This window comes from Microcebus murinus, chromosome 8, assembly GCF_040939455.1.
Source record: "Microcebus murinus isolate Inina chromosome 8, M.murinus_Inina_mat1.0, whole genome shotgun sequence".
NCBI classification, from domain to species: domain Eukaryota; kingdom Metazoa; phylum Chordata; class Mammalia; order Primates; family Cheirogaleidae; genus Microcebus; species Microcebus murinus.
The window spans coordinates 107581669-107594157 of NC_134111.1; the positions used below are offsets into that span (position 1 = coordinate 107581669).

General features: G+C 63.0%; 3 non-coding genes and 1 pseudogene across 3 annotated transcripts; all 4 read left to right on the forward strand.

The window, feature by feature from the left end:
• The first annotated feature begins 206 nt into the window (after positions 1–206).
• Positions 207–325, forward strand: LOC142872553 (5S ribosomal RNA). The gene has a single exon (XR_012920810.1). It is a non-coding gene; the product is annotated as a 5S ribosomal RNA (ribosomal RNA).
• Positions 326–4109: 3784 nt separating this feature from the next.
• Positions 4110–4228, forward strand: LOC142872554 (5S ribosomal RNA). Its single transcript, XR_012920811.1, has one exon. It is a non-coding gene; the product is annotated as a 5S ribosomal RNA (ribosomal RNA).
• Positions 4229–8015: 3787 nt separating this feature from the next.
• Positions 8016–8134, forward strand: LOC142872555 (5S ribosomal RNA). Its single transcript, XR_012920812.1, has one exon. It is a non-coding gene; the product is annotated as a 5S ribosomal RNA (ribosomal RNA).
• A 3775-nt stretch (positions 8135–11909) lies between these two features.
• LOC142872599 (uncharacterized) lies at positions 11910–12028 on the forward strand (annotated as a pseudogene).
• The last annotated feature ends 461 nt before the right edge of the window (positions 12029–12489 follow it).

A 12489-nucleotide genomic window follows, 5' to 3' on the forward strand; every position in this document is an offset into this window, starting at 1 on the left:
TGAGTGTGAGTGTGTGTGTGTGTGTATAGAGAGACAGCCCCCCGCCCCGCCCCGCCCATCACCCCCGTCCCTGGGAGCCCGCGGGACCCGGCCGGCCGGAGAACTCAACCGGCCCGGCCCGGCGCGGGGCCTGGGGCGGGAGGCGGCGGCGGGGAAGCCCAGAGAGGCTCGGCTTCTTGAGCGGGGCAGGGGCGCCCTCCGCCGCCGTCTAGGGCCACACCACCCTGAACGCCCCCGATCTCGTCTGGTCTCGGAAGCTAAGCAGGGTCGGGCCTGGTTAGTACTTGGATGGGAGACCGCCTGGGAATACCGGGTGCCACAGGCTGCTGCTTTTTTTTTTTTTTTTTTTTTTGCCTCTTGTTCTGTCCCCTTTCTGGGAGCGCGGCGGCGGCCCGGGGTGGGGGTCACCCCCACCCTCAGCGCCCGCGCGGTGCCTGGCGCCCCAGCCCGCACCGTGGGGCCTCCTCTTGTCCCAAGCCGCGACACCGCCGCCACGCGGCAGCATGCGTGGCATCTGGACTGTCAGGTCTCAGACCAAAGGTCTGCTCTGTGGGAACCGACACGCTGGAGGAAACCTTGAGAGTCTGAGAGGGGAGGGAGTTCCAGAAGAAGGCCAGGATGTCATTTTGAGGGAGTACGTGACCAGAACTCGTCCCGTTGCTTTTGGGGTTCTATGGGCTACACGCAGGAATCTTTGGTGGTGGCACCTGATGTTGGGGGATCCGGAGTCACACCCAGACCTGCTCCACAGGCCTCCTTTTACTTTTCTCTTCGGATTCATTATGTTTAAAAAGTGTCTCTTACCTCTAAGATTGCATTTTCTTTTCTCTCTCTTTTCAAGCAGATGATGGGAGTACAAGTATTCAGGTGACATGTGTTGCCCGTGCCCCCCTCCCCCCTGTGTTCTTTTTTTTTTTTTTTTTTTTTGAGACAGAGTCTCGTTTTGCTGCCCAGGCTAGAGTGAGTGCCATGGCGTCAGCCTAGCTCACAGCAACCTCAATCTCCGGGCTCAAGCAATCCTGCTGCCTCAGCCTCCCGAGTAGTTGGGACTACAGGCATGCACCACCACGCCCGGCTGTGTTTTTCTATATATATTAGTTGGCCAATTAATTTCTTTCTATTTTTAGTAGAGACGGGGTCTCGCTCTTGCTCAGGCTGGTTTCGAACTCCTGACCTGGAGCAATCCGCCCGCCTCGGCCTCCCAGAGAGCTAGGATTACAGGCGTGAGCCACCGCGCCCGGCCCCCCCCTGTGTTCTTATTCATATACCTCTCATGTTGTTCCAGCGTATTGTGGGGGTACCAATGTTAAGGTCGGGTGCCTTGCCCTCTCCAAGCCTCCCCCCTCGGGTCAGAGCTTCAAGTGCGCCCATCCCCCAGTCGGTGCGCACCCACCCCATGCCTAATGGATGTGTATGCCCCTCCCCTCCCCCCACCCGCCCGACACCCACCCGATGAAGGTGATTCCTCTCCGTCCACTTAGGTGTCCACCCGTTCGTACCAATTTGCTGGTGAGCGCGCTCACGTGGTGCTCGTGTGTCCATTCTTGGGATACTTGGCTTACTGGAACGGGTTCCAGCTCTGGCCAGGAGAACACGAGAGGCGCCCTCTCACCGCTGCTCCTCACAGCCGAATGGCACTCCGTGGTGTCCACGCGCCACATTTTATTGATGCACTCCTGGATGGATGGGCACTCGGGTCGCTTCCACGTCTTTGCGATTGTGAATTGTGCCCTAACTGTAACCCTAACCCTTACCCAGCCCGTCTCCTCTGCCCCTGCCTGACGCACTCCTCCCCGGCCAGGCCCGTCACTGTCCTGGGCCCCCGCCTGACCGGCTCCTCCCCGCCCGGCCGGTCACCGTCCTCTGCCCCTGCCTGACATGCTCCTTCCCGCCCGCCCGGCCTCTCACCGTCCTCGGCCCCTGCCTGACCGGCTCCTCCGTCGCCTGGGCCTTCCAAGGGCTTGGTGTGGACGCTGCTTCCAGGAAGCCCTCCAGAAACCCGGCAGCAGGGTGGCCGCAGCAGTCTCCAGCAGCCGTCCCTAAGTCGCGTGAGTGCGGGGGACGTGCCCCCGCTGTGCCGCGGGGGGGCCCAGCCTGGTGTCTTCCCTGAGGCCCTGGGGCTGCCGGCTGGGCTGCCGCTCCCCGCAAGGGGAGAGCCGCGGAGGTGGGGACCGCCTCCTGATGGGGACGTACACGCAGCTCTCCACGTCGGATTCCGGGGCTCTCTGTCCTGCCCGAAGGCCCAGCTGGCCTGCGGGTCCTTAGAGTGGCAAAAACATCCGAAAACTGAGATTGAGGGTCCGGTGGGTGTCTGCACTTTTGTGCTGGGCACCCCAGGGAGGCCCGGGGGCTGGCTGGACAACGTGGTCTGCTGGGCGGGGGGGTTGGAGGAGCAACTGATGCCCTTTGCACTTTGGGTAGCAAGAGTCTGAGGTGTCTCTGAGCCCTGTGCCCTGTGGGGGGGGGGCGGGGGGGAGGAGGAGGAGGAGGAGGAGGAGGAGGAGGTGGGAAGGGCCGGGGCCTGCAGTCCTGTTCCCGGGGTGGCACGGCAAGTGGCTTCTTCCACAGGCTGCTTGGCCTGGGCTCCCTGCACCTGGGCCTTTGGAGGACCGGCCCTGTGCTTGCCAACACTTCCTGCAGGGACCCAGAGCTGGGAGGTGGCATCTCTCAGCCCTGGGTCGGGCAGAGCCCCAGCGGGCCATGCCCACAACCTCTCTCAGCACCGGTCCCCCAGAAGGCTCCTTTGGGACCAGGATTCTCTTGCGGTGACTCTTTAAGGTCTGGCCCCTGGATGGAGGGGCACCAGGAGTAGAGGAGCAGGAAGGGGAAGGGGGTGGCCATGCGAGGGGACACTTTGAGGCCAAGTCCCAGCTTCAGCCTGATCCTCCTGGGAACCCCGCTCTGAGACAAGGAGCCGGGCTTCGCATTCCCACAGCAGCCAGTCGTGGGCTGAGGACACCTGGGGCGTTGGGAACTCCCTGGCTTCTCCTTGGTTTAACATCTAGAGCTGCTTGTGAATCGCGCCGCCACACACACCCGAGCGCAGGTGTCTTCCGCACAGACTGCGGGCCTCGCTCTTCTGAATGCCGCTAGCTCGCCACCCACCCACGGGTGAACCTGGTCAGGGTGCTTTCTCTAAGGGGCAGACTCTTTTCCGGGCGGGCTACCGGTGTCTCTGTTTGCTCGTTTCTTTCTTCCATTTCGGGAAAGGCTTCCTTGCTGGGTGTGGAAATCTCCTATGCCTTCCCTCGCCTATTCTGTCAGCTTTAAAATTCTCTTTCAGTTGCCACCCTCACAGATGGATTAGGAAACTCTTTCCGGTGCACTCATTAGTGAAATGACCTCCAGGAAGCTGGAATCTAATATCTAATGGCCGATTTTTAGCGAGTCCACACGCCAGGGTGGTCGGGGTCCAATGCAGCCCCGGCCAGGCCCAGGCCCCTTGGACTGGGCCACCGGAGGACACGGAGGAGGGTCCCGGCCCCCACGAAGCGGTGCCGGCAGTTCTCCACGGGCTTGGGCGTTTTCCAGAGGTAGGAGATGGAGGGGACTGATTTCTTCAGCGCCCCCCAAACCACGCCACCCCACCCCACCCATGGGACACATCCCCAGAGAGAGACGCCCCATACACTGGCTGTGCCCCAGCCCTGGCCCGGGGGAATAGGCGGCAGCCCACCCACAGGGCGAGGGGGGGGGCGCAGCTGAAAGGGGTTGTGGGGGAGGGCGGCCCCTGGCTGGGGTCAAAGGGCGAGCGTCCCGCGCGTGCGCAGTCAGCGGCAGGCAGCGACGCGCTGGGGGTGGGCAGCGGGTAGGTGAAGGAGGCCGGGCGAGGAGACGAGGGGGGCTGGGAGGGCTCCACCTTGGCGAGTCCAGCCGTGGAGGCGCATCTTGTGTGAGTGTGAGTGAGTGTGAGTGTGTGTGTGTGTGTATAGAGAGACAGCCCCCCGCCCCGCCCCGCCCATCACCCCCGTCCCTGGGAGCCCGCGGGACCCGGCCGGCCGGAGAACTCAACCGGCCCGGCCCGGCGCGGGGCCTGGGGCGGGAGGCGGCGGCGGGGAAGCCCAGAGAGGCTCGGCTTCTTGAGCGGGGCAGGGGCGCCCTCCGCCGCCGTCTAGGGCCACACCACCCTGAACGCCCCCGATCTCGTCTGGTCTCGGAAGCTAAGCAGGGTCGGGCCTGGTTAGTACTTGGATGGGAGACCGCCTGGGAATACCGGGTGCCACAGGCTGCTGCTTTTTTTTTTTTTTTTTTTTTGCCTCTTGTTCTGTCCCCTTTCTGGGAGCGCGGCGGCGGCCCGGGGTGGGGGTCACCCCCACCCTCAGCGCCCGCGCGGTGCCTGGCGCCCCAGCCCGCACCGTGGGGCCTCCTCTTGTCCCAAGCCGCGACACCGCCGCCACGCGGCAGCATGCGTGGCATCTGGACTGTCAGGTCTCAGACCAAAGGTCTGCTCTGTGGGAACCGACACGCTGGAGGAAACCTTGAGAGTCTGAGAGGGGAGGGAGTTCCAGAAGAAGGCCAGGATGTCATTTTGAGGGAGTACGTGACCAGAACTCGTCCCGTTGCTTTTGGGGTTCTATGGGCTACACGCAGGAATCTTTGGTGGTGGCACCTGATGTTGGGGGATCCGGAGTCACACCCAGACCTGCTCCACAGGCCTCCTTTTACTTTTCTCTTCGGATTCATTATGTTTAAAAAGTGTCTCTTACCTCTAAGATTGCATTTTCTTTTCTCTCTCTTTTCAAGCAGATGATGGGAGTACAAGTATTCAGGTGACATGTGTTGCCCGTGCCCCCCTCCCCCCTGTGTTCTTTTTTTTTTTTTTTTTTTTTGAGACAGAGTCTCGTTTTGCTGCCCAGGCTAGAGTGAGTGCCATGGCGTCAGCCTAGCTCACAGCAACCTCAATCTCCGGGCTCAAGCAATCCTGCTGCCTCAGCCTCCCGAGTAGTTGGGACTACAGGCATGCACCACCACGCCCGGCTGTGTTTTTCTATATATATTAGTTGGCCAATTAATTTCTTTCTATTTTTAGTAGAGACGGGGTCTCGCTCTTGCTCAGGCTGGTTTCGAACTCCTGACCTGGAGCAATCCGCCCGCCTCGGCCTCCCAGAGAGCTAGGATTACAGGCGTGAGCCACCGCGCCCGGCCCCCCCCTGTGTTCTTATTCATATACCTCTCATGTTGTTCCAGCGTATTGTGGGGGTACCAATGTTAAGGTCGGGTGCCTTGCCCTCTCCAAGCCTCCCCCCTCGGGTCAGAGCTTCAAGTGCGCCCATCCCCCAGTCGGTGCGCACCCACCCCATGCCTAATGGATGTGTATGCCCCTCCCCTCCCCCCACCCGCCCGACACCCACCCGATGAAGGTGATTCCTCTCCGTCCACTTAGGTGTCCACCCGTTCGTACCAATTTGCTGGTGAGCGCGCTCACGTGGTGCTCGTGTGTCCATTCTTGGGATACTTGGCTTACTGGAACGGGTTCCAGCTCTGGCCAGGAGAACACGAGAGGCGCCCTCTCACCGCTGCTCCTCACAGCCGAATGGCACTCCGTGGTGTCCACGCGCCACATTTTATTGATGCACTCCTGGATGGATGGGCACTCGGGTCGCTTCCACGTCTTTGCGATTGTGAATTGTGCCCTAACTGTAACCCTAACCCTTACCCAGCCCGTCTCCTCTGCCCCTGCCTGACGCACTCCTCCCCGGCCAGGCCCGTCACTGTCCTGGGCCCCCGCCTGACCGGCTCCTCCCCGCCCGGCCGGTCACCGTCCTCTGCCCCTGCCTGACATGCTCCTTCCCGCCCGCCCGGCCTCTCACCGTCCTCGGCCCCTGCCTGACCGGCTCCTCCGTCGCCTGGGCCTTCCAAGGGCTTGGTGTGGACGCTGCTTCCAGGAAGCCCTCCAGAAACCCGGCAGCAGGGTGGCCGCAGCAGTCTCCAGCAGCCGTCCCTAAGTCGCGTGAGTGCGGGGGACGTGCCCCCGCTGTGCCGCGGGGGGGCCCAGCCTGGTGTCTTCCCTGAGGCCCTGGGGCTGCCGGCTGGGCTGCCGCTCCCCGCAAGGGGAGAGCCGCGGAGGTGGGGACCGCCTCCTGATGGGGACGTACACGCAGCTCTCCACGTCGGATTCCGGGGCTCTCTGTCCTGCCCGAAGGCCCAGCTGGCCTGCGGGTCCTTAGAGTGGCAAAAACATCCGAAAACTGAGATTGAGGGTCCGGTGGGTGTCTGCACTTTTGTGCTGGGCACCCCAGGGAGGCCCGGGGGCTGGCTGGACAACGTGGTCTGCTGGGCGGGGGGAGGGGGGTTGGAGGAGCAACTGATGCCCTTTGCACTTTGGGTAGCAAGAGTCTGAGGTGTCTCTGAGCCCTGTGCCCTGTGGGGGGGGGGCGGGGGGGAGGAGGAGGAGGAGGAGGAGGAGGAGGTGGGAAGGGCCGGGGCCTGCAGTCCTGTTCCCGGGGTGGCACGGCAAGTGGCTTCTTCCACAGGCTGCTTGGCCTGGGCTCCCTGCACCTGGGCCTTTGGAGGACCGGCCCTGTGCTTGCCAACACTTCCTGCAGGGACCCAGAGCTGGGAGGTGGCATCTCTCAGCCCTGGGTCGGGCAGAGCCCCAGCGGGCCATGCCCACAACCTCTCTCAGCACCGGTCCCCCAGAAGGCTCCTTTGGGACCAGGATTCTCTTGCGGTGACTCTTTAAGGTCTGGCCCCTGGATGGAGGGGCACCAGGAGTAGAGGAGCAGGAAGGGGAAGGGGGTGGCCATGCGAGGGGACACTTTGAGGCCAAGTCCCAGCTTCAGCCTGATCCTCCTGGGAACCCCGCTCTGAGACAAGGAGCCGGGCTTCGCATTCCCACAGCAGCCAGTCGTGGGCTGAGGACACCTGGGGCGTTGGGAACTCCCTGGCTTCTCCTTGGTTTAACATCTAGAGCTGCTTGTGAATCGCGCCGCCACACACACCCGAGCGCAGGTGTCTTCCGCACAGACTGCGGGCCTCGCTCTTCTGAATGCCGCTAGCTCGCCACCCACCCACGGGTGAACCTGGTCAGGGTGCTTTCTCTAAGGGGCAGACTCTTTTCCGGGCGGGCTACCGGTGTCTCTGTTTGCTCGTTTCTTTCTTCCATTTCGGGAAAGGCTTCCTTGCTGGGTGTGGAAATCTCCTATGCCTTCCCTCGCCTATTCTGTCAGCTTTAAAATTCTCTTTCAGTTGCCACCCTCACAGATGGATTAGGAAACTCTTTCCGGTGCACTCATTAGTGAAATGACCTCCAGGAAGCTGGAATCCAATATCTAATGGCCGATTTTTAGCCAGTCCACACGCCAGGGTGGTCGGGGTCCAATGCAGCCCCGGCCAGGCCCAGGCCCCTTGGACTGGGCCACCGGAGGACACGGAGGAGGGTCCCGGCCCCCACGAAGCGGTGCCGGCAGTTCTCCACGGGCTTGGGCGTTTTCCAGAGGTAGGAGATGGAGGGGACTGATTTCTTCAGCGCCCCCCAAACCACGCCACCCCACCCCACCCATGGGACACATCCCCAGAGAGAGACGCCCCATACACTGGCTGTGCCCCAGCCCTGGCCCGGGGGAATAGGCGGCAGCCCACCCACAGGGCGAGGGGGGGGGGCGCAGCTGAAAGGGGTTGTGGGGGAGGGCGGCCCCTGGCTGGGGTCAAAGGGCGAGCGTCCCGCGCGTGCGCAGTCAGCGGCAGGCAGCGACGCGCTGGGGGTGGGCAGCGGGTAGGTGAAGGAGGCCGGGCGAGGAGACGAGGGGGGCTGGGAGGGCTCCACCTTGGCGAGTCCAGCCGTGGAGGCGCATCTTGTGTGAGTGTGAGTGAGTGTGAGTGTGTGTGTGTGTGTATAGAGAGACAGCCCCCCGCCCCGCCCCGCCCATCACCCCCGTCCCTGGGAGCCCGCGGGACCCGGCCGGCCGGAGAACTCAACCGGCCCGGCCCGGCGCGGGGCCTGGGGCGGGAGGCGGCGGCGGGGAAGCCCAGAGAGGCTCGGCTTCTTGAGCGGGGCAGGGGCGCCCTCCGCCGCCGTCTAGGGCCACACCACCCTGAACGCCCCCGATCTCGTCTGGTCTCGGAAGCTAAGCAGGGTCGGGCCTGGTTAGTACTTGGATGGGAGACCGCCTGGGAATACCGGGTGCCACAGGCTGCTGCTTTTTTTTTTTTTTTTTTTTTTGCCTCTTGTTCTGTCCCCTTTCTGGGAGCGCGGCGGCGGCCCGGGGTGGGGGTCACCCCCACCCTCAGCGCCCGCGCGGTGCCTGGCGCCCCAGCCCGCACCGTGGGGCCTCCTCTTGTCCCAAGCCGCGACACCGCCGCCACGCGGCAGCATGCGTGGCATCTGGACTGTCAGGTCTCAGACCAAAGGTCTGCTCTGTGGGAACCGACACGCTGGAGGAAACCTTGAGAGTCTGAGAGGGGAGGGAGTTCCAGAAGAAGGCCAGGATGTCATTTTGAGGGAGTACGTGACCAGAACTCGTCCCGTTGCTTTTGGGGTTCTATGGGCTACACGCAGGAATCTTTGGTGGTGGCACCTGATGTTGGGGGATCCGGAGTCACACCCAGACCTGCTCCACAGGCCTCCTTTTACTTTTCTCTTCGGATTCATTATGTTTAAAAAGTGTCTCTTACCTCTAAGATTGCATTTTCTTTTCTCTCTCTTTTCAAGCAGATGATGGGAGTACAAGTATTCAGGTGACATGTGTTGCCCGTGCCCCCCTCCCCCCTGTGTTCTTTTTTTTTTTTTTTTTTTTTTGAGACAGAGTCTCGTTTTGCTGCCCAGGCTAGAGTGAGTGCCATGGCGTCAGCCTAGCTCACAGCAACCTCAATCTCCGGGCTCAAGCAATCCTGCTGCCTCAGCCTCCCGAGTAGTTGGGACTACAGGCATGCACCACCACGCCCGGCTGTGTTTTTCTATATATATTAGTTGGCCAATTAATTTCTTTCTATTTTTAGTAGAGACGGGGTCTCGCTCTTGCTCAGGCTGGTTTCGAACTCCTGACCTGGAGCAATCCGCCCGCCTCGGCCTCCCAGAGAGCTAGGATTACAGGCGTGAGCCACCGCGCCCGGCCCCCCCCTGTGTTCTTATTCATATACCTCTCATGTTGTTCCAGCGTATTGTGGGGGTACCAATGTTAAGGTCGGGTGCCTTGCCCTCTCCAAGCCTCCCCCCTCGGGTCAGAGCTTCAAGTGCGCCCATCCCCCAGTCGGTGCGCACCCACCCCATGCCTAATGGATGTGTATGCCCCTCCCCTCCCCCCACCCGCCCGACACCCACCCGATGAAGGTGATTCCTCTCCGTCCACTTAGGTGTCCATCCGTTCGTACCAATTTGCTGGTGAGCGCGCTCACGTGGTGCTCGTGTGTCCATTCTTGGGATACTTGGCTTACTGGAACGGGTTCCAGCTCTGGCCAGGAGAACACGAGAGGCGCCCTCTCACCGCTGCTCCTCACAGCCGAATGGCACTCCGTGGTGTCCACGCGCCACATTTTATTGATGCACTCCTGGATGGATGGGCACTCGGGTCGCTTCCACGTCTTTGCGATTGTGAATTGTGCCCTAACTGTAACCCTAACCCTTACCCAGCCCGTCTCCTCTGCCCCTGCCTGACGCACTCCTCCCCGGCCAGGCCCGTCACTGTCCTGGGCCCCCGCCTGACCGGCTCCTCCCCGCCCGGCCGGTCACCGTCCTCTGCCCCTGCCTGACATGCTCCTTCCCGCCCGCCCGGCCTCTCACCGTCCTCGGCCCCTGCCTGACCGGCTCCTCCGTCGCCTGGGCCTTCCAAGGGCTTGGTGTGGACGCTGCTTCCAGGAAGCCCTCCAGAAACCCGGCAGCAGGGTGGCCGCAGCAGTCTCCAGCAGCCGTCCCTAAGTCGCGTGAGTGCGGGGGACGTGCCCCCGCTGTGCCGCGGGGGGGCCCAGCCTGGTGTCTTCCCTGAGGCCCTGGGGCTGCCGGCTGGGCTGCCGCTCCCCGCAAGGGGAGAGCCGCGGAGGTGGGGACCGCCTCCTGATGGGGACGTACACGCAGCTCTCCACGTCGGATTCCGGGGCTCTCTGTCCTGCCCGAAGGCCCAGCTGGCCTGCGGGTCCTTAGAGTGGCAAAAACATCCGAAAACTGAGATTGAGGGTCCGGTGGGTGTCTGCACTTTTGTGCTGGGCACCCCAGGGAGGCCCGGGGGCTGGCTGGACAACGTGGTCTGCTGGGCGGGGGGAGGGGGGTTGGAGGAGCAACTGATGCCCTTTGCACTTTGGGTAGCAAGAGTCTGAGGTGTCTCTGAGCCCTGTGCCCTGTGGGGGGGGGCCGGGGGGGAGGAGGAGGAGGAGGAGGAGGAGGAGGAGGTGGGAAGGGCCGGGGCCTGCAGTCCTGTTCCCGGGGTGGCACGGCAAGTGGCTTCTTCCACAGGCTGCTTGGCCTGGGCTCCCTGCACCTGGGCCTTTGGAGGACCGGCCCTGTGCTTGCCAACACTTCCTGCAGGGATCCAGAGCTGGGAGGTGGCATCTCTCAGCCCTGGGTCGGGCAGAGCCCCAGCGGGCCATGCCCACAACCTCTCTCAGCACCGGTCCCCCAGAAGGCTCCTTTGGGACCAGGATTCTCTTGCGGTGACTCTTTAAGGTCTGGCCCCTGGATGGAGGGGCACCAGGAGTAGAGGAGCAGGAAGGGGAAGGGCGTGGCCGTGCGAGGGGACACTTTGAGGCCAAGTCCCAGCTTCAGCCTGATCCTCCTGGGAACCCCGCTCTGAGACAAGGAGCCGGGCTTCGCATTCCCACAGCAGCCAGTCGTGGGCTGAGGACACCTGGGGCGTTGGGAACTCCCTGGCTTCTCCTTGGTTTAACGTCTAGAGCTGCTTGTGAATCGCGCCGCCACACACACCCGAGCGCAGGTGTCTTCCGCACAGACTGCGGGCCTCGCTCTTCTGAATGCCGCTAGCTCGCCACCCACCCACGGGTGAACCTGGTCAGGGTGCTTTCTCTCGGGGGCAGACTCTTTTCCGGGCGGGCTACCGGTGTCTCTGTTTGCTCGTTTCTTCCTTCCATTTCGGGAAAGTCTTCCTTGCTGGGTGTGGAAATCTCCTATGCCTTCCCTCGCCTATTCTGTCAGCTTTAAAATTCTCTTTCAGTTGCCACCCTCACAGATGGATTAGGAAACTCTTTCCAGTGCACTCATTAGTGAAATGACCTCCAGGAAGCTGGAATCCAATATCTAATGGCCGATTTTTAGCCAGTCCACACGCCAGGGTGGTCGGGGTCCAATGCAGCCCCGGCCAGGCCCAGGCCCCTTGGACTGGGCCACAGGAGGACACGGAGGAGGGTCCCGGCCCCCACGAAGCGGTGCCGGCAGTTCTCCACGGGCTTGGGCGTTTTCCAGAGGTAGGAGATGGAGGGGACTGATTTCTTCAGCGCCCCCCAAACCACGCCACCCCACCCCACCCATGGGACACATCCCCAGAGAGAGACGCCCCATACACTGGCTGTGCCCCAGCCCTGGCCCGGGGGAATAGGCGGCAGCCCACCCACAGGGCGAGGGGGGGGGCGCAGCTGAAAGGGGTTGTGGGGGAGGGCGGCCCCTGGCTGGGGTCAAAGGGCGAGCGTCCCGCGCGTGCGCAGTCAGCGGCAGGCAGCGACGCGCTGGGGGTGGGCAGCGGGTAGGTGAAGGAGGCCGGGCGATGAGACGAGGGGGGCTGGGAGGGCTCCACCTTGGCGAGTCCAGCCGTGGAGGCGCATCTTGTGTGAGTGTGAGTGAGTGTGAGTGTGTGTGTGTGTGTATAGAGAGACAGCCCCCCGCCCCGCCCCGCCCCGCCCCGCCCATCACCCCCGTCCCGGCGAACTCAACCGGCCCGGCCCGGCGCGGGGCCTGGGGCGGGAGGCGGCGGCGGGGAAGCCCAGAGAGGCTCGGCTTCTCGAGCGGGGCAGGGGCGCCCTCCGCCGCCGTCTAGGGCCACACCACCCTGAACGCCCCCGATCTCGTCTGGTCTCGGAAGCTAAGCAGGGTCGGGCCTGGTTAGTTCTTGGATGGGAGACCGCCTGGGAATACCGGGTGCCACAGGCTGCTGCTTTTTTTTTTTTTTTTTTTTTTTTTTTTGCCTCTTGTTCTGTCCCCTTTCTGGGAGCGCGGCGGCGGCCCGGGGTGGGGGTCACCCCCACCCTCAGCGCCCGCCCGCGGTGCCTGGCGCCCCAGCCCGCACCGTGGGGCCTCCTCTTGTCCCAAGCCGCGACACCGCCGCCACGCGGCAGCATGCGTGGCATCTGGACTGTCAGGTCTCAGACCAAAGGTCTGCTCTGTGGGAACCGACACGCTGGAGGAAACCTTGAGAGTCTGAGAGGGGAGGGAGTTCCAGAAGAAGGCCAGGATGTCATTTTGAGGGAGTATGTGACCAGAACTCGTCCCGTTGCTTTTGGGGTTCTATGGGCTACACGCAGGAATCTTTGGTGGTGGCACCTGATGTTGGGGGATCCGGAGTCACACCCAGACCTGCTCCACAGGCCTCCTTTTACTTTTCTCTTCGGATT